Source organism: Lontra canadensis, unplaced genomic scaffold (genome assembly GCF_010015895.1).
Source record: "Lontra canadensis isolate GAN:19392208 unplaced genomic scaffold, GSC_riverotter_1.0 scaffold25, whole genome shotgun sequence".
In the NCBI taxonomy this organism is placed as follows: Eukaryota; Metazoa; Chordata; class Mammalia; order Carnivora; family Mustelidae; genus Lontra; species Lontra canadensis.
The window spans coordinates 11,749,429-11,771,684 of NW_022631019.1; positions in this window are offsets into that span (position 1 = coordinate 11,749,429).

Below are 22,256 nucleotides of genomic sequence, written 5' to 3' on the forward strand. Positions count from 1 at the left end.
CCTCTCTCTTAAGTCTCTGGGGACAAAGAGCAGGGAAAGAACTGGGGAGAGGGGAGTCTGATCTGGGTCTGGATTGAAGTGGCTCCTTTGCTGTCTCCCTGGAGAGACTATTAGCCTTGGCGTGGCGTGGAAGGAGAGAGGAAAGGAAGGAGAGGGTGGGGATGGGGAGAGAAAAGGAGGATGCATAGGAATGGGAGCTAGCTTTTTCTAGAACACTTCTTCCCCATTTTCCAGATGGAGAGAGCGAGGCTTACTGCCTTGCTGGGAGTCCCGAGATCAGAAGCTGAGCCTCCAGGTGCCTGTCTCCCTCCCCCAACACCCCAGCTTCACCCAGCTCCTGGGCCAGGACCTAGGCCCTGCCCCTGTTTCTTCCAGCCCCTCCCAGGACTCTCCCTTAATCCTTTCTGCTTTGGCCTGACCCTGCAGGTGGCTGAAGATCAAAGGTCCAAAGGAAAGCTTGGGGTGGTGTTGGGCCAACAAGCCTCACTCAGATGGGGAGACAGGCTTCCCAGCAGAGGGTGAGCCTCTTCCCCTGCCCACTGAAGAGGAGGGAGACCCCATGTAAGTCGGGCTTTGAACCCTAGACTTTGTGATTTTAGGGCTGGGCTCTCAACCTCAAGTTCTTCTAGGATTCCGGGGAGATTGGTGCTGTCACCGATTTCCCAAATGGGGAAACTGAGGCTCAACATCTGTGGTTGTTTCCTGTGGCTGTTCTAACAAATTGTCGTGAAGTTGGTGCCTGAGCCATATACATTTGTTACTTTATGGTTCTGGAGGTCAGAATGCTGAGGCGAGTCTCACTGGGCTAAGGTCTGTGTCAATAGGGGCGCATTCCTGATGCTCTAAAAAAGAATCATTTCTCTGGTTTTTCCAGTTTTCATTCACTGGTGCACAGCCTCCTTCCTCCAGGTCCAGAGTTAGCAGTGTCGCGTGCTAGGAGAGGTTCTGTCCTCTCCTAAGGGTTCCTGTGATTAGATAGGCCCAGGTGGCTAATCCAGGATTATTTCCTTATCTCAAAATCCTTAACTTGAAGCATATCTGTAAAGTCCCCTCTGCCATTTTTGGGAGTTCCAGGGATTAGGATGTGGACCTGTTTGGCGGGGGGGATTATTTTGCCCAAAACAGAGGGGTTTTATCCAAAGGGATCTGTCCAAAGCCACACAGCCCAGGAGTGGCAGAGCTAGTACTTGAACCCCAAAACCCTAAGCCCCAAATCCTGGTGACCTCTCCTACTGGACGCCCCTGCTGCTCTGTTTATAACTTCTGTTGACTGGTTGAAGGTTTACCCAAAGGTTTCAGGAGACTTCTAAATTAATAAATGACTTTATAAACAAAGATGTCTCGGTAGACTGGCGCTCAGTAGATACCATTAGTTGGAGGATGGAAATGCCAAAGGTTGGATGGAGGAATTGGACTCCCCAGTGTCATTGCTGCCCTCAAAGAACCAGGCTCCATTGTGGGCACCCTAACTTTGCCTCCATGCTTCTCCAGCTGCCTCTAGGACTTCACCCTAGAATTTGCATGGAGTATAACCATGAGGTTTCATTTAGCAAGAACTGTGGAGAGAAGTGGCAATATGGATGGAGCTGGGGAGCGCCTGGGTGGCTCAGTGGGTTAAAGCCTCTGCCTTCAGCTCAGGTCATGACCCCAGGGTCCTGGGATCAAGCCCTGCCTCAGGCTCTCTGCTTGGTGGGGAGCCTGCTTTCCTCTCACTCTCTGCCTCCCTCTCTGCCTAGTTGTGATCTCTGTCAAATAAATAAATAAAATCTTTACAAAAATATGGATGGAGCTGGAAGATGAGAGGCCATGTCCCCTTTCCCACTCGCCTACCATATACCTAAATAATAAGTAGTGGTCATAAAATCTCTGTAAGAATAGTCAGTGTATTTATTGTGGGGCTATTCCTAAAACTGTTTATATTTGTTAGGATATTTTTCAGCAATAAGGGGAATTTTATTGGCTCATGATACTAACAAACCAACAGGATAACCTTCAGGTATAGCTTGATCCAGCAGCTCATACATGCTCAGTTCTGTGGCTCTATCCTCAGTTGGATTCTCCCCTTGTGTCCCTAAGATGGCATGAGAAGTTTCTGGGACTCTATGTCTCTAGATTCAAATTCAGTAGTAAAGAGAAAGTTCCATGGTAGTAGAAAAAAGTTCTGGAATGGGTTTGTTGGTCTCAGTTGGCCTGTCTGGGGTCATCTGTGTATCTCTCAGTCAATAACTATGGGCAGAAGGATAGGACATGTTGATTGACTTGGACACCTGCCTCTGAAGCTAGAGACGAGGCTAGTTTCTCTTAAAGCACCAGATTGGCAAATTTGGGGTTCCATTAGGAAGGGGGAATGGATGTTGGGCAGTCTATGGTATGGCCCTCCCAATCATTATCATGTCCTCTTTGTGAGGACACATCCCTTTGCTCTTTCACAGTAATGGGCACATTTGTACCTATGGATACCATGACTCTTTTTTGGGCTGGGGGTGGAGAGAGAGGAGAGAGAGGCAGAGGGAGAGGGAGAGAATCTTAAGCAGGCTCCACACCCAGGATGGAGCCCAACATGAGGCTTGATCTCACAACCCTGAGATCGTGACCTGAGCTGAAATCAGGAGTCAGATGCTTAATTGACTGAGCCACCCAGGTGCTCCCGGATACTGTGACTCTTTTGTGTGTGTGGGTTGGGAGGGTGGGGTGAAAATCAGAAAAAAATTGAGGAGAAGAGAAAATGATGGTTAAATAGGATAGAGCCCGGGAGAATTAGCACGTGGAAATTAATGTCACAAGCTCGTACTTTGTCCCCACCTCTGTGAGCCTCAGTTTCCTCATCCATAAAATGGGGATAGTAATACCAGCATCATGAAATTAAGTGAGAGGCACTTTGTAAAAGTGTATAACTAGAAAGGGGGTGGCCATCCAATCCCTCAACAATCATTTATTAATCACCTGTATGTGCCAGGTGCCTTGTTGGGGATCTAATGATGGGCAAGCCAGATGCGGTCCCTAACCCAAAGGGCCCAGAATTTTCCAAGGATAAGAAGTTGTTGTTACCATTATTTAAAGATGCTAATTTCAGAGGGGGCCTCCCCAACTTCCCAACCAACCACGGGTGTGTAGGGACTTTCCCAAGGCCACAGAATGGTAGAGCTGGGACTTGAACGTGGAGCCTCCAGCCCTCTCCAGTATGACCTGGGACCTCGCCCTCCCCACAGTAGCTACTTTCTGGTTAATGGGCCAGACTTCCTTCTGGTGCACTTAGGAGCCACGTTTGATGTTGCTCAGCCTGGTTCCAGGAGCATCCAGGCCCTCATCAAATTACCACTGGTAATTGGGCTGGAGAGTTAATCACAGCTTTGAGGTTCCACTTTCCCCTCCGGCAGCCCTGCACTGCTGCCTGGAGAGGGAGGCCGAATGCCAGCACTGGGTAATGATTTTTGTGTTCTGGGATGAAGCCACTGGGAGGAGGTCAGGCCAGCTCTGCTCAGTATGTACGTATGTGTGCAAGTCATTTGGGTGTGCATTGTGTGTGTGTGCACGCTGGGGGTCTGGGAGTGTCGGAAGTATCGCTGGGTGGGGTTGGGGCCTCCCCAGAGGAGACCTTGTTCCACTTGTCCCTATCTGGGTCCCTAAGACCAAGTTACCTTTCCCTAGTCGGCCTCAGTTTCCTTAACTGTAAAATGGGAGTAATCCTCGCCGCGGTCCTTGTCTTCCTTAGGAGATGTTTGTGAACACCACACAAGACCATGAGGCCAAAACTGGCTGGGGAAAGGGAAGGATGCCCCATAAGGATACAGACAAGCTCCCCACTTTATTAGCTGTGTGCCCTCGTCTTCACCTCTCTTGGCCTGCTTTCATCTGCAGAATGGGGACAATATTGCGAGCCACCAAAGCTCATCAAAGCTAAGACTTCCATCCATTGCCCAACACCAGTATTTTATGTCCCATAAGTAAAGAAAGGAGGTGACCAACCAGGACCCAGTGCTCCCTTACACTGAGGTTATTTTATTCTTACCAGAAGAGCTCCTTTGGACAACATTCTTTATCATAAGTTGGTCTTGTGGATACATTACAAGGAAAATATAAATGAAATAGAAGTGAATTGGTGAAGATGTTCTTCAAGCATCTTCATATTCAGAAGCCAACTTTTCGGAATCACTTTTCAACTCAGACTTGCCAGGGAACAGGTTTTCCCACGATTGTGTCCTCCGTGCCAGCAGGAGTGTGTGTGAGGGGTTGGCGGACTCTTTGAGAGAGAGCTTGTCCTGCAACGTACTTCCTTCCAACCCCTTGACCTTCCTGCATTCCATGGGGCCCTTTGCCCTCAAACTGTAAGAGGCAGAGAGATTCAGAGGGAAGGTGACAGTTTGCAGCCCCTCTGCCAGCTTGGCAGGGGCTCGGAGGGCATGGAGACTACAGAAGTTTGGAGATCCGAGAACAGGTAGATATGAGCTGGAAAACGGTGATCAGGGAAAGGCTTCCAGATGGTGCCCCGAGTTCTCTGACCTCAGATGGGGTGCAGAGCAGTTGTCACTTCTAAGGAAGGTGTACAGTGGCACTGTGGGGTCATGACAGGGTGACCCTGGGCAAGGGTGGCTGAGACCTCACACCTAGAGGCCAAGTGGGGATGTGGACTTATCAGGATGGTCAGGAACCACATGGCAGGGCGTCCACCTCTGATTCTACCCAAGTGCTGGATGGCCCCAGCTCTAGTCAGCAATATTATAATGCTATATTTAAGTTATTTTTTAAAAAGATTTTACTTATTTGAGAGTGAGAGAGAGCGTAAGAGAGAGCATAAGCCAGGGGTGGGGGCAGAAGGAGAGGGAGAGGCAGGCTCCCCACTGAACATGGAGCCTCACATGGGGCTCAATCCCAGGACCCCAGGATCATGACCTGAGATGAAGGCAGATGCTCAACTGACTGAGCCACCCCCAACACCCCTATAATGTTAGATGTAAGTTACGAATTTAAATGTTATTGAGGAAAGAGGAAGGAGTGAGGAATGGGGAGGAAGAATGCCATATTGATGGAACTCACCCTGATTTGCTCAAAGCCGATAAATCTTAATTGGCTGAAATTGATCTGAAATGACCAAGGTTACCCATAGGCTGGTTTAGGCTTCCCCCAGCAGGGAACAAGGAGCCTGAGACATAAACTACATTCAGATGCAGAAAACAGAATGTTTTTGCATCTGTGAGTTTGTGTCCTGGGCAATCCACACTCGTTGCATATTCAAACCCACATGCTTGAGTGTTCCTGACCACATTGATACAGGCAGGAAAAAGATTCAAAGGACAGACATCCAAGGTTGCTATAGGTTTCTTCAGTGGGGCAGGACATGCACAGTCTAGGACAGATACAGGAGCTGACTGGTATTTTAGGTCCCAGACTCCTTCTGACTCATTGGTCCGCCCTCCTCAATACTTGAGGATTGATCACCTTATGATCTGATATGGCTTTCCATATCACATATGCATTCTATCTGGTAGGAAAGCAGAATGGGAAAGGGAGGACAAATTCATTCTTTCTTCCTTTTTTAAGGGTACCAACCAGAAGTTGCACTCACAGCTTCCTGTCACATGACTTGGACTTACCCTGGTCACATGGTCATGGAGGCTGTGGGGAATGCTGGGAAATGGAGTCTTTCCTCCCCAGCCACGGGTCCACTCTTCAAAGGAGAGAGTGGATCTGGGGGAGGGACATCTAGCCGTCTGCTGCATGGATGGTTTTCTGTGTTCCTTGTTCTGTCCATAATTAGTGAAATCATCCTGCCCCGTACTGCTGATTCCATTTTTACTTGTTTCTTCCTTCCTTGTCTGATGGGAGGCAGTGTGATGGAGAAGGAAGAATGAGGGTCTGATCTGGGCTTAAATCCTGGGTTTAACTTTGCCACTTTCTGGCTGGGAAACTTAGGACAAGTCACTTAAATTCCCCGTGGGGGATGCCCAGATGCTCCCCATTCCTGTGAAACAAAACCAAATCCTAAATCACACGTTCCCCAGCGGCGAGGAACACCGGGCGGCTGAGAGCTCTCCGGTGAGTCCCTCTCCAGAAATTGCCCTTAGCCAGAGGGAGCTACCTTGCTCAAGTCCATGCCCTTTCCTGGGACAGCCGAGAGCCCGCTCCTCACCTCAGGGGAGGACATCTCTGAAGGACATTCCAGCAGCAGAGCCTCTGGTGGGCTTGGCTGAGGTCTCTGTTGGGGATGCACTCCAGCCCAGCTTCTCCCCCCACCCAAGCTGTCTCTCTTCCCCCCACTGCCACCCCACAGGTATGGATCCTGAGAGCACCCCTCAGTTAACTCCCGGTGTGCAAATCTCCACCCCGCACTCTGCTTCCCCGGGAGGGACTCTAGGTCAGTTCCCTGGATCTGTAAACTTGAAACAATACTGCCGTGATGTTTTATAAGTGCAACTGCCCAGCACACAGTAGTTGCTCAGTAAATGATAACCTTGGCGAACGCTTCAATGGATAGGATCAACTCTGCCAGATAGCGTTTATATCCTCTGCCCGCATGATGTCATTTACTCTTTGCGACAAGCCTGGGAGAGAGGTACCATGATGATCCCCATTTTGCAGAGGAGCAAACAGGCTCAGAGAGGTCAAGCAACCTGCTCCAGGCGCCCAGCTTGTAAGTACTCAGACGCAGCGCTGACACCTGTTAAGTGGTGGGTCAGGATGACAAGGCCAGAGCCAGGAGGACAGGCTCAGTGACTCCAGGGAAGGAGCCTCTGCCTGTCATCTCAGGGGCTCCTTCAAGACTCCCTCCCATGCCTCCAAGGATGGAGGTGCTTTGCTTATGGAAGTGCGCTGGGCATGGTGGAGCTGTGCTTGTCTCCCGTGATTCTTATTATGATGACGATGGTGCCCATTTGTGCAGCCCTCTGCCTGCCAGCCTGCGTTAAACACTCGACAGGCATCTTGTCATGTACTTCTCACCTACCCCACAAGGCAGGCGGCTGTTCCTGTCTGTTTTCTAAATGAGACAACAGAGGTTTGGGAAGGTCAAGTAAATTGCCTCTGTCCGAGGGCAGGGAGGTGGCAATGTGGGTCACCAACCCCGGTCAGTGTGAGTCTGGAAGGTTGTCCCTCACCATGAGACCTTTGTCAGGATGAGGCCCTGAAGAGATTGCCCTCAAACAGACCCCACATAGAGAGGATAAGTCTACAAGGGTTGGCCAGTGTCCCAGATCAGGGGGTCCAGGGAGTTCCCAGGGACACCCTGGAGAAGCCCCTGCTTCGATGGCAGGCTTGGCTTCTCTCCGGGCAGAACCGCTAGTCTGAGAGGGGAGGTCCTGGGGCAGTTCCTGGTGGGGCGGAAGAGACACAGGCCCTGCCTGAGAGGAGACCCCAGTCTAATGAGGGAGGCTCAGGCCCAGCCCTTGCTCTCCACAGGGAAGAAGGAACAGTGGTGGAAAGGGGCCAAGGAAGGGGAGAAGCTGGAGCAGGAAGCTGGCTCAAGGCCAAGGCCAAGGCCAGTTTCTCCTGTCTTGCCCATCCCCCGTGCATTCAGGCCTCTGTAACAAGCCCGTGAGTAACTGCCCAGCACCTGGGCACCAGTCATGAGGGCATGATGGGGCCTCATGAAGAAGCCACATGACCTGGGGTGGAATGTGCTGATTTGGGAGCGGCCCTGTGTCAGGTTGTGTGTAGGCCCGGCTCCTCCATCCCCCTGGGCTGCCCACCCCCTGCCCCCACCCGTCCCTGGTCCCCATCCCAGTGCTGAGTGGCCCTGGGCCACTTCTTTCCCCTCAGGACCTCAGTTTCCCTATCTTCCATGGCTCAGCCACCTCTGTCTTGGGACCATGGCACTGGATACGCTTCCCCTGCTGGTTCCCATCCCGGCCAGCTCCATTTCCCACACCTCCTCAGCTCTCCATGCCCTCCACAGAGCCCGTTCTGAGGAAGGCCTGAGCTGCTCAGTGGCTTGGCCTTTATAACCTGCTCCCTGCCTGGGCTGGCTGATGTGGCAGGTTCCCCGTCGTCCTCTCCTGCTGCTCTGTCACCTCCTTTCCCCGCCCCTGTCCGCCCCTGGCAAGGTGTAGGGGATGGAGGGCTCTCAGCCACACTTAGTGGTCTCTCTGTGTGAGCAACTCCCGGGGTGCGTGTCCAGCTGCTCATGGGGCTCCCATGGGGGCGGGGTGGCATCCCCAGTGTCACCTGACAGGAGAAATGATCACGGGGCTCACAGCCATTCCGCATGCTCTGTTCTCGATGGGCTGCTGTCTCTCCCTTCCCCACACTCAGAGTTAGTGAGGCCTTCACATTCCGCTCCCCCGGGGGGGTTTGTGCCGGTACCCAAAGCCAGGCACCCCCCAGATGGTGTGCGCTATAGAGCTGGGACTGTATACGTTGAGCATTTTCCTACCCTGGTTCTGGACTCCAGCCCTGGCATGCAGTAGGTGTCCAATAATTTTTTTTTTTTTTTCAGATAAATCCAGTGACTGGATGGTGGAGTAAATGCATGGAAGTTTCATCATCTGTGCAGTGGGGGTGGTTACGGGACTGCCTTTAGGTGTCTGGGAGGAGAAATGAGAAATGCCTGTGGGGGGCTCCGCACAGCTCCGGCTCATAGAAAGTACCCAGTGCGTGCTGACCAAGACTATTATGGGGCTATAATTTGGTAGGATGAAGGGATAGGGACTTGCACCTGACGCCCTGTCAGTTTCTCTTAGATCTCCATTGAGATTCCTGCCTTTAGAGTGAGTCTAGGCCAGTAGCTGATAGAAGAGCTCAGAACCGCTCAGTCCAGAGTCTCAGCCTCCAACTCCTGGGGACTTGTGGGCCACCCAGACCTCAGTGTTGTCATTGGGCAGTGACTGGGAGGGCAGCCAGCGATCCTTCAGGAGGACTTCATCTGAGAGAACAGAGCTGAGGCAGGACCCCACACAGAGGGTGACTCCTGAGGTTGGACCAGCCTTGGGATCAGCCTCTGACTCTCTACTGTGCCCCTGCCGCGTGCCTCCAGCTGGGAGCGTGTGATCTGGGTGAGATGTGGGAGGCAGCTGCTTATAGGGAGTTAGGAGTCAGACACAATAGGGTCAAATCCTAATGGGGTGGCCACGGAGAAATCCCCTCTCCTGTCTGAGGCTCTGTCCTCAAGCTGCAAGCTGGCACTGAGGACTGAGTGAGCACAGAACCCAGCCTGAGATGGTCGTGCTGCTGGCTGCTGCATGCAGCGTTCCGGAAACAGAACCTACGTCGTACACTTAATTACAGCGTATGGTCTTGGCTCTTAAGGATCTTGTATTCTTGCTGAGGAGACAGGATGGGTCAGAAGCAAGCTGGGAGTCCATAATTTCAGCTATGATGTGGGTCCCAAGGGACGAGCATCTTGGCATCAAAGGTGTAGCGTCCGTCACCTAGGTTGGAGTGATCCTGGAGGGCTTTCTGGAGAAGGGGTCCCTGAGCAAAGCTGCAGGGAGAAAACAGGCTGTGGACAGGTGGATGGGAGAATGGAGGGCATTTGGGCTGGGGAACAAGGTGCGGGAGTCATGCTGGTGGGATGTGTGGCCTGAGGGCTGCCAAGGACACTTTTGGGGTGCAACACGGATGGGGGAGGCAGGGCCCACAGGCTTTTGAAAGGATGCTGCTGAGTTGGCCTCTTTAAAGAAAGTTTTTCTCTTTCACACCTCACAGGGTTAAGAGTTAGCTTTAGCAGTTCAGGGGAGAGACAAGGGGGCTGCAGCCTCCCATGTCTTCAGGGTCAGTCCAACCCCTCAGCCTAGCCACCTGGGGCCCTTGGTGACCTGGCCTCTCCCCATCTCTCCTACCTGAGCAGCCCCACCCAACCCTCCGGCCCCTCTGAACAACGCCCTTCCCCCAACCCAGCCCTTCCCAGAACCACGCCCATTCTCTAAACCACGCCTGGCTTCTGAGGCCTTTGCCCTACTGTCCTTGGCCTGGAATGCCCTTTCCCCCACGCCCACCTGGCAAACCCCTCCTAATCCCTTTAAGACTGACTTCAAAGCCACCTCCTCCATGAAGTCTTCCTCCATCTGCCCAGGAGGAAGGGGCTCCTTTCTCCTCTGTGGCCCACAGCACCCCCTGCCTGCATTCATCATGACAAATGGCATTTTGCTCTGCCAATTAGTGGCCGCGTGACCCTGGGCAAGTTATTAAATGTCTCCGTGCCTCAGTGTCCTCCCCAGTAAAATAGGGGCAATAATAACACCCGCCTTGAATGGGTTAACACTTGTAAAGCATTTAGAACAGTGCCTGGCATTTAGTAAGTAGTAAATGTTACCCATGATTAAAATAATTACTGTTGCCTCATAGGGCTGTTAGGAGGATTAGTGAATTAATGCACGTCAAGTGGTCAGCATAGTGCAGGGCACCTAGTGAGCCCTTAACAAATTGGAACCTATCATCCCCATTGTCACTACCATCCCCACCATCACCGTCCTCCTGTCCTCCTCTGGTGGCCCGTGTGCCTCCCCCACACACAACCCCCGAGGCACTGCTGGGACCTGGCCATCTTTTATCCCAGTGGCCAGTTCTGAACTGGCCCCACAGTAGGTGTTCAGGAAGTGTGTTAAGTGGCCGGGAGACTGGGTAAGAGCTGGGTGGAGAGGGCTCAGGGGACCATTTTTCCCTCCTTAGAATTTTTTTTTTAAGATTAATTATTTTAGATTGAGAGAGTACGAGCAGGAGGGACAGAGGGAGAGGGACAAGCAGACTGCGCCAAGCACGGAGCCCGACTGGGGCTCGATCCCACGACCTGAGCTGAAACCAAGACTCTGACTGTGCCACCCAGGCATGTCCTCCTTGGAATATTTTAAAGCTAGCCCCACTCGAGGCTTGGAAACTTCTGTCTAAGCTATGACCTTGCTCCAAGGGGGTGTCCTGTGAGATATAGGCATACCCAGCTCCACAAACTAGTAGCTGTGTGGCCTTGGGCAAGTCCCTTAAAAACACAGGGCCTCCATTGCCTGCTCTGTGTAATGGGGGTGGTGATGGCCGTGGCCAGCATTCGTGGAGTGGCAGCTCCCGTCATAAATGCTTTGCATATGGTGGCTAACTGAATCCTCGTGGCTGCCGGGCGAGACAGGAGCTCTTGAAACAGAGCCGCAGAAGGTGCCAGTGCAGTAATTTGGGTGAAGGGTTTGGCTCCACATCCGGCCCTGGGGAGCATTCTGCTCTAAGAGCTGCCCACAGAGGGGCGCCTGGCTCAATCAGTGGGTAGAGCAGGCAACTCTTGATCTCAAGGGTGGTGAGTTCAAGCTCCAGGACCCTCTGGATGCTGACTAGGACCGAGTCAGGCCCCTGCTCTGAGTCCTGGACCTTGCCTCCCGCCTGCACCAGGGTACGACGGTGCATTCCAGGACTCTCTCTGGAGCCTGGTGGGGCCACTAGCCTCTCTGGTCTGCCTCTGCTGACTCCCCCGCCCCGTGGCATGAGTCAGGCAGCACGGCCTCCCTAGCTATGAGCCGGGCCAGCCACCTACCGTGCATCACGTTTTGATGTCAGTTAATAACAGCCATTACTGTCATTATGAAACATTTACGTGACCATGCAGGTCCAGGAAGCCCCAGAATGCCCCAGGGGAGCTCCTCTCCAGGGCTGCTTGGGAGGAGGCTCCTGCTTCCAGCCAGTTCTGTCCTGCACAGTTGGACGGGGAGCCCTTTTAAGGATGAAGAGGGTATCCCCATCGTGAGGCTGGAGCTCTGGACCAAAGATCTGAAAGAATGCTTAAAATGCATGACGGAGCTGGCAAGAACATAAAGACGCTATTCTAGAGCCAAAAATAAGTTTAAAAAAAATTCAAGATGGGTGCGCCTGGGTGGCTCAGTGGGTTAAGCCTCTGTCTTTGGCTCAGGTCATGATCTCAGGGTCCTGGGATCAAGCCCTGCATTGGGCTCTCTGCTCAGCTGGGAGCCTGCTTCCCCCTTCTTTCTCAGCCTGCCTCTCTGCCTACTTGTGATCTCTCTCTGTGTCAAATAAATAAGTAAAAAATTTTTAAAAATTAAAAAATTTAAAAAAATTCAAGATAAAGAAAGGATGTGGACACAAATCAAGAGAGGAAAGTGAGTCCCATCCTGGCAGACTCCCCTGAAAAGATGCCTGTGAACTAGAGCTTTGTCAGTTTTTCAGTGGAAGCGAAATGTATGAAGAGTGCCGTTCGCCCCTTTTAGTGTGAAGGTTTTTTAATTTTGACGAATGCAAAAGGCAGTTGACCCTCGAATGACATGGGGCTTTGCGACGTCAACCACCCCTCCTCCGTCATGCTGTTGAAAATCCCCCCATCACTCTTGACTCCCCAAACTTAACTACTAACAGCCTACTGTTGGCCAAAACTGGTGACACAAGTCAGTCAACAAGCATCTTGTCTGTTCTGTGGACTGTGTCCTGCATTCCTACAGGACAGTAAGCTAGAGAAACCAAAGTGCTGTGATCGTCGTATGGAGGAGGAAATGCATTTGCCCTACTGTTCTGTATTTATCAAAAAGAAAGCGAAGCGTAAGTGGACCCACACAGTTCAAACTGTGTCCTTCAAGGTCAACCGTAGTTGCGACCCCACCACCATGGTCAAGATCCACATGTTTCCTCTCCTCCTAAATCTCCCTGTGTCCCTCTGTAGTCAGCCTGTTTTCTTGTCTCTGGCCCTTGGCAAACACTGATCTGATTTCTGTCCCTATGGTTTTGCATTTTGTGGGATGTTGTAGAAATGGAATCCTATGGTATGTTACCTTTCATGGCTGGCTCTTTTTTAGCATAAAGCATCCTAGAGTGATTGTGGTCAGGTACGTGTGTACCTTATGACATTGTATGGACGTACCACATTTTCCTTAACCATTTGCTTGTTGAGGGACATCGGGCTTGTTTGTGGTTTGTAGTGATTACGAGTAAAGCTGTTATGTACGTTCATGCACAGGGCACGGTGTGAGTGCAGGTTTTCATTTCATCCGGGTGGATAGCTAGGAGTGAGCTCACAGGGTTGTATGGCACGTACGTGCTAGACTTCATGAGACTGCCCTGCCAAACTGTTTTCCCAAGTGCCTGTGCTACTTTGCAACCCCCTCCGTGACCAACAATGTGCAGCTTTGCCTTTCTTATTTACATTTTAACGATTTTATTTACTTATTTGGGAGAGCGAGGGAGCAAGCAGGTGTGAGTCAGGGGAGGAGCAGAGGGAGAGGGACAGGGAGACTCTGTACTGAGCATGGAGTGTGAGTGGGGCTCGATCCCACGACCCTGAGATCATGACCTGAGCCAAAATCAAGAGTCAGACACTTAACCAACGGAGTCCCCCAGGTGCCCCTGGAACTTTGGTTTTAATAGATGCACATGAGACAGGACATAGAGCCCAAGACCTGACCATGTAGAAAGGGGGATCTGGGATCCTCTGCAGCCAATGTCTTCAGTGAAAGGGTAAACTTGCAAAGTATCTGTCTTCCAAAAGGGCATGCAAGAAAAATGTTGGTCTTGGCTTTGACTTAGGATGGAGGGGGTATAACCGCTTTCCTGAGCCAGCCCTCAGGAGAGACTAGAATCCAAATTCCTACTTCTTGCTTGGTTCAGAAACCTCCAGCTGAGAATTTAAAGTAGATCGGGTTGAATAATACTCCCAGGTCTCCAGCAAACAAATAAACAAACCCCCCAAAACAAAAAAACTAAAATCCTTTTGGGGGAAAACATCAATCAGAGCCTTAAAAGCCTTATAAAATTCCCACAGATAGAGTCCTAATGGTCATGAGCTTGCAGTGAAAAATATTAAAAACACACAAGAACCAAGATTCCATGAACAAGTTTTACTAGAAACAAGAAGTAGGAGGACCAGATCTGCAAACCCTCAGGTACGGCAATGAGAGCATTCATCTTCGGAAATAAAGGCGCATAATCAATTAAACAAACGAAAGTATTGAAAGTAGGAACAAGGAATGAGAGACTATCAAGAAGGACCAGGCACAGTATCTTTTAAAATTAAACAGATGCTTAGCAGATGAACCAGCATCTCCACACCTACGTATTTGCCAAAGAGGAATGCACACCAATATGTCCCGGGAAAGATTTGTGCGTGAATGCTCATAAGAATTTCTGAGAGCTCCCGACTGAACAACACAAGTGTCCACCACAAGGTGGACAGAGAAACAAATTGCGGGATATAGTGGAATGGTATCTAGCAATAACAGGAAATTAACTACAGATACTTTGGACTCCCTGAATTCATCTCAGAAGCACCATGTGGGAAGAGAACCTAGATACGACACACTGTATGATTTCATTTTTATGAGTTTTTCAAAAAAGGTAAAAGCTAATTTCTAGTGACAGAATGCAGATTAGCGGGTGCTTGGGGCTGAGAGTAAAGAGGGCAAAAGGACACGAGGCTCCTTTTTTTGGACGTTGGAAATGTTCTCCATCCTGATTGTGGAGGTGGTTCCATGAGTGTCAAAACTCATCAAATGGTACACTTCAAATAGAGACTTTTACTGGGTGCAAATTATACAACATAACTGCACCTGGGGAAATTATACTTCAGTAAAGTTAATTTTAAAAAAGTAATAAATTGGGGCACCTGAGTGGCTCAGTCAGTGGAGCATCTGACTCTTGATTTCCGCTCAGGTCATGATCTCATGGTCCTGGGATTGAGTCCCGAGTCCGGCTCTGTGCTGGGCGTGGAACCTGCTGGAGATTCTCTTCCTCTCCCTCCCTCTCCCACCCCTTGCCTCCTCCCCACCTCCCCCATCACATGCACACACACTCTCTCTCTCTCTCAAAAAAAAAATTAAATTAAAAAATCAATAGGCAGTTTGACAAAGACTCAATTTGAGCTTCTAGAGATGAGTATATAAAATTGAAACAGAAAATACAACAGATAGGTTGAGTAGTAGATTAAACACTGAAGAGAGAGCTGAGAAGGGAATCGATGAACCTGGAGGTTGGTAGATAAATACCCAGATCCCAGCACAGAAGAATGAAGAAATGTAAAGGATGGCATGAAAGCCTCTAAAACAAATTGACTCCGCTTTCTCGAAAGGGACCTCAGGGAAATAAAGGAGCAATGGTTTTCAAAGGGAAGAAGGCTGAGAATTTTCCAAAACTAAGGACAGATGAATCTTCACATTCAGAAACCCCATCATGAAAAAGAAAAAGAAATACACAACTAGGGGCGCCTCTGTGGCTCAGTGGGTTAAGCCTCTGCCTTTGGCTCAGGTCATGATCCCAGGGTCCCGGGATCGAGCCCCACATCAGGCTCTCTGCTCTGCGGGAAGCCTGCTTCCTCCTCTCTCTCTCTGCCTGCCTCTCTGCCTACTTGTGATCTCTGTCAAATAAATAAATAAAATCTTAAAAAAAAAAGAAATACACAACTAGACAATTACATTGAGATTTCGGAATACCGAGGATAAAGGGAAGACCCTAAGAGCCTGGTAGGAGCAGAGGGACAGCGACAGGGCTGATAGGGGACCTTTGATCAGAGACAGTGGAAGCCAGAGGCCACACCCACAGGAAAGGCCTGGGGTGGGGCGGGGGAGTGGGGGGAACAGCCCTCGACCAGCCGTGGATGCTTTGAGAAGCTATCTTTGTGGAAGGAGAGGGAATTAAGGCAGTTTCAGATCCGGAAAAGCTGAGAGTGTGGTCCCAGATGAGACCCATTTAGAGGAGATCGTCAAGGATGTGCTTCAAAAAGAAAGAACATGATCTTAGAAGGAAGTCTGAGCCACAGATGGAATTGTGAGTAATAAACACGCCAGACATGTGGCTAAATGTAATTAAACACCAAATCTATAATTAGCTGTAATAATGTCTTTTTTGAGGGCTTAAAAAAACAGAGTGAAAATACCAGACAACAGCAGCATGTTAAGTCACGAGGGGGTGACAGGATTTAGAGTTTTCCAAGGTGGCTGTCCTGTTTTGGAGGATACAGTAGCTGTAGTGACTTATGTACGTACACTTTCGGACAGAGGTCTGCAGACTGTGGCCCTGAGGCCCAATTAGGCCCACTGCCTGTTTTTATGCATAAAGTTTTATTGGAACACAGCCATGCACATTCCTTTAGGTATCGTTTATGGCTGTTTTCATTCTACCGACCGCGGCAGAGCTGAGAGGTTGCTATCCAGACTGTGGTCGGCGAAGCCTAAAATATTTACCACTGGGCACTTTGTAGGACACGTTTGCTGGCACCTGCTTCAGGGAAGCTACTGAAAGAAGAAAAACAGAGGCGATAGCATTTAAAGGGAGAGGGGTGGATAGAATGAGGAGAAAACTCAGTTCAAAAAAAAAAGGAGAAAAAAAATCATAAAAAAATCAAGATGATAGATGGTACAAAGCAGGATGGCAGAAGTAAGTCCGGGTGCTTCTATCCCCTGCCTGATTCTCTGCTCCCACTTCAGCTAGAGGCCCCCGCAGGCAAGGCCGGATGCACCGTCTCCACATCTCGCCTCTCTTCTCTCCCAACACACTCCAGTGAGGCACTTGTCCCCGTGGCCCCCTGTCCCAGCTCTGGTCCAGGAGACCAAAACCTCCCGATGGCGGAGCCCAGTGGTTGAGAGCTTCCCGACTGGGATGCCGTGGAGGGAGGGTCCTGGATGGCCAGCTGTGGATTCACTCAGCTCATGGGCAGGGTCCAGGGTGGCCAGAGATCCCCAGTCTGTCACATTCATCCCTGAGCAGCCTTGTGTGTTTCCCAGGGGCCACACCAACATTGGTGTTTTCTGTGTGTGCCGTGACACGGGAAAGGCGGGAGGCCTGGCTGGGGGCCATCTGTCGTCCTCTTCTTAGACTCCCCTGCAACATGTCACACAACGGATCGTGCCCCTTCTTGAAACACTCTCTTCCGGACACACCCACTCCTGCTGGGTTTTCCTCCCACCTTCCTGGGTGTTCCTTCTCAGGCTCCTAGGTTCTCCCCAACCGCTGGTTGTTGGAGGACTATAGGCGCGTCCCCGGGGCCTCATCTCTCTGCTGTTTACACTCCCAGGAGCACTCATCCAGGGTCCCGGCTTCGAAACAGCCCCACGATTCCTGCCGTCACACCTCTAGTCCAGCCTTACCTCTGAACCCTAGAGGGACCGCTGCCCCCACCAATGCATCGGCTTGAGGAGGCCTAATGGCATCTCAGTCTCAACATCCACAAACCAAGCTCCTGATTTCCAGCCCTACAAGCCTACCCCTCGCCCAGTGTCCTCCTTTCAGTCGGTGGCAGCCCCAGGCTTCAGGGGGCCCACCCCCAAACATGGAATAGCTTTTGGCTCCTGTCTTTCTCTCACACCCCACATTTGATCCATCCGTGAACACTGTCAGATCTGCCTCCAAAAAACAGTTTCAGTCTGAGGACTTTCCCCCTGCTCCACCGCTGCTTTCTCGTTAGGGTTATTTTCGATGTGTCTGACCCGTGTCTCTGCTTCACCATGGCCTCCTTTGAGTGGCGGTCAGCAAGGCGGCCAGAAGGATTCTGTGAGAACCCAGGTCAAGTTCATGTCTCTTCTGCTTAAACCCTTCACATGGCTCCTCAACTCGTGCAGACGTGAGGCCCTTCCTTCTGTCTTCAAGGTCAACACGAGTCTACCTTCCACCTTTCTAACCTCCTCTCCCAATGCCATGTCCTTTTCCCTCCACCCCCAGCCACGCTGGCCTCCCAGCAGGTCCTTGGATGTGTCTTGGGGCTTTGCACATTCTGTTCCCTTTCCCAGCACTGAGATCCCCCCACCCCGATATCCCCACTGCTTGTTCCCTTGCTTCCTCAGGTCCCTGCTCAAATGTTCCTCTGCTGGAGAGGCTTGCTGGCCCCTGTACAAAACAGTGGCCTTGGGGCATCTGGGTGGCTCAGTCAGTCAAGCCTCTGACCCTTGATTGTGGCTCAGGTCATGATCTCAGGGTCGTGAGATTGAGTACCCCATCGGGCTCTGCACTGGGGGTGGAGCCTGTGTAAGATTTGCTCTTTCCCTCTCCTTCTGCCCCTCCCCCTTCTGTCCCTCTCTTAAAAAAACCAAAACTAAAAAAACAGCAGCCTTGCCCTGTTCTGTGGCGTTGAGCACCCTGTCTTACCATTGTTGGTGTTAACCTTGATCACCCGGCTCAGGACATGTTGGTCAGTGTCCTCCACTTGTTATGAGTTGAACCTGTATACCCCCGTTCCCTAAATCCATGCACTCGCGTCCAAACCCCCAGCACCTCAGAATCTGACCCCATCTGGAGATAGCATCCTTCCAGAGGGAAGCAAGCCAAAAATGAAATTGTCAGGTGGGCCTGAACAATATGACAGGTGTCCTCATAATAAAAGGGGTGATCTGGAGGCAGACATGCAGGGAGAATGCCCCATGAGTGAGGAGGCGGCCATTTAAGAGTCCCAGAAGTGGACAGGAAAAGGTATTTTCCTGGGGCACTTGGGTGGCTCAGTTGGTTAAGTGGCTGCCTTTGGCTCAGGTCATTATCTCAAGGTCCTGGGATCGAGTCCCACATCGGGCTTTCTGCTCAGCAGGGAGCCTGCTTCTCCCTCTCCCTCTGCCTGCTGCTCTGCCTACTTGTGCTCTCTATCTCTGTCAAATAAATAAATAAAATCTTTTTTTAAAAAAAAGGTATTTTCCTCACAGTGGTCAGAAGGAACCAGCCCCACGGATACGTCCATCTCGGACTTCCAGCCTCCAGAAATTGACTTGAGACAGTCCATTTCTGCTGTTTGAGCCACTCAGTTTGTGGACTTCGCTATGGCAGCCCTAGCAAATATATACACCACGGTGCAGTCACTCTTTCTTCCCCCTCTCCACGCTCTGTGCGTTGGAAGAAAGTCACACGCAACCTGCAATTAAGCTCCACCTCCTTGAGGGGAGAGTGCCTACAGAAGCTGTTTGGAATTCTCATCCATGGATGGTATCTACGTTAGTCATGTGTTCGTTGTCCATGTCCCCCAACCAGACTCGACCTCCTAGGGCTTGGGTGGTGGCTCTTCAGCTCACTGCCATGTCTCAGCGTCTAGAACAGTGCCTGGCACAGAGTAGGGACCCGAATATTCGAATGTCTAAAAGCGATGAGTCAACAATGACGATAATTGGAAATGGACTAAATTATCTACTTTAAAGATGTAGATAGTCCGTGTAGATGAAGAAGTACAATTTTGTACTAAAGGAACTCCCCAAATATTAAATCACAGGAAGTTTGAAGAATAGAATGGAAAAAAGACAGATGAAAAGAAATGCCAACCTAAAGGAAACTGGTATGGCTTTAATATCATGGATAAAACGTTATTAGAGGAGCACCCAGGCGACTTATTCAGTTACACACCTTTGATCTCAGCTCAGGTCTTGATCTCAGGACTATGAGTTCAAGCCCCACATTGGGCTCTACCCTGGGCATGGCGCTTACATTAAAAAAAAAAGAAGAGAGAGAGAGAAAATATGGTGAAAACATTATTAGGAAACAATAATGTTATTGTTTATAATAAAATAGAATAATTATAAATAAATAAATGTATAATTAAGGAGATCACCACGTAATGTTAAAAGCTTTGGTATACTTGCACCTGGGTGGCTCAGTGGGTTAGGACTCTGCCTTTGGCTCAGGTCATGATCTCAGGGTCCTGAGATCGAGTCCCGTATCAGGCTCTCTGTTCAGCGGGGAGCCTGCTTCCCCCTCTGTCTCTGCTTGCTGCTCTACCTACTTGTGATCTCTGTCTGTCAAATAAATAAATAAAACTTAAAAAAAAAAAGGTTCGGTACATTGGAAAGCCAGAATAATTCTGAACTTGTATGATCTAATGACACAAGTTCAAAATATATAAAGTGAACTTCTTGGCTTTTCTTCTTGCCTTTCTTTTGTATATCCTGGACTGGATACCAAAGAAGGTAGGAACCCAGAAACATCAACAAGCAGAGATAACAAAAAAAAAAAAAAAAAAAAAAAAAAGACTCCATAAAAGTCTGCTTTCTCAGGCCAATGAATAAGAAAAGAGGCAGCGGAGCAACAAAGGCCGTCTTAGACAGTGAACCACTGTTCTCCAGCCGCATACCCCAGAAAGAACTGTCTCCAGTATCATCCCAACAGCAAAATTTACAGGAATGGAGATCGTATACAGTGTGCTTTTGGGCCACAATGGAATTAAAATAAATCTGAATATTTTCAAACTCCTGGCAACTAAAAAAATATGCTTGTCAGTGATCCATGGGTCAAAGAGGAAGTCTCAAGAAAAGTAAAAAAAAAAAATACATTGAACTGAATGAAAATCGGAATACATCCTATCAAAATGTATGGGGCACAGAGGAAGCTGTGCCGAGAGAGAAACCTACACTAAATGCTGATGTGGAAAGGTGATGTAGAAGTCTCGAGCCATGTTTCAAGCTCCCACTGTGAGAAGCTAGGAGAGTGAAAGAAGCCCAAAGCAAGCAGAGGGAAGAAAGTAATCAAGCTAAGAGCAAAAATCAACTGTTTTCTGTCCAAAACAGAAGAACAATGGAGAAATCAATGAAACAAAAAGCTGGTTCTTGAGAAGGTCAATAAAATGGACAAGTGTCTAGTGAGACTGACAAAAAAGACAGAAGGCATGGGTTGTCAATGTCAGGAATGAAGCTAGGGATATCCATACAGAACCTGGGGCTATCAAAAGATTAAGAAGGAAATAATACAAACTACACGTGTAAGTCTGACAACTCAGTTGAAATGGCCCCCTTTCTCAGAAAACACAAAGAACCAAGATTCACCCAGTATGAAATAGGTAATTTGGCCCTGTACCACTTAAAGGAATTGAATCCATAATTAACTCCTGAAGGGCGTGCAGCTCTTGATCTCAGGGTCCTGGATTTGAGCCCCACGTTGGTGTAGAGATTACTTAAATAAGTAAAACCTAGAATCCATAAGTAAATAAAAACTCCTAAAAAAGAAATCCGGCCCAGATGTTTTTGCTGGAGAACCCTACCATGCATCGAGAGAATTATCACCAGTCCTGCACAGTCTCTTCCAGAAAACAGAAGAGGAGGTCATTTCGCAATTCATTTTATGAAGCCCGAATGACACCGAAAAATAGAGAGCAATAAAAATATTATACATATAAAATACAAAAAATACAAGAATCACAAAAATCTATGAAGGCAAAGTGGACTGAATGCTGAGCACTGGTGGATTTTAACCCATCTCACTAACTGATGAGGCCGACAAGGAAATCCGTAGTCCATAGAAGGTTTGAGAAAGACAATAGCAGACCCCACCCACTCAACAGACACAAGCACTTTGCATTGATCATAGACGGACACACATTCTTCTGGAGCACAGCAACATAAGTGAAAACTGACCATGCGAGTCCAGTCCAGAAAGCAAGTCTCAACAAAATGGAAATAAATTGCATCCTTCAGACCATATCCGACTCTTGTGCAATGACTTAAAACTCAGTACAGATAGTAAGAAAAACCTATTCCTGTGGAATTTAAAAAAAAAAAAAAAGACTTACTTATTGATTTTTGAGAAGTTGGGGGGAGGAACAGAGAAGGAGAATCTTCAAGCAGATTTCCTACCTAGTGTGGAGCCCGATTCGGGGCTCAATCCCATGACCCATGAGACCATGACCTGAGCCAAAACCAAGAGTCAAACACTTAGCTGACTGAGCCACCCAGATGCCCCTTGTTGGGAAATGTTTTAAAATGGCCTTGTAACTAACTTGTCAGTTAAATTATGAACGGAAATTTTGAATGGAACAATAGTGGAAAGACAACATCTGGAAACCAGTGGGCTCAGCTACAGTTGTTCTTGGAAGTGTCTGCCTTTGGCTCAGGTCATGATCCGAGGGGTCTGGGATCAACCCCGCATCAGGTTCTCTGCTCCTTGGTGAGCCTGCTTCTCCCTCTCCTTCTGCCACTCTCCCTCTCCTTATGCTCTCTGGCTCTCTCTGTCAAATAAATAAATAAAATCTAAAAAAAACCCCCAAAACCAATATGCAGAGTCTGAAATGTTTATGGTGGAAAATAAGAAAGGCAAAAAATTAATCAAAATATAATATATAATATATAATATAATATAATATAATATAATATAATATAATATATAATATAACATAATTCTCAATATAAATTGAGAATTCAGGAAAATAACAAGATTAACCCAAAGAAAGGAATGATGAGTAGAAATGTGGGAGAACTGATGAAAAAATTAGGATTAAAAAAAATCAGAACTTGGTTCTTGGAAAAGATTAATTAAATTGATAAACTTTTGGCAAGATTCAGTGGGGTGAAAAGAGAAACACATAAATAAAGGAACTTAATGAGAGAGGCACGAGAGAGTCTGATGATGGAGACTAGGTGGTTCAAGAAAGCCACCCAGTTCCTGGAGGGGACAGATAC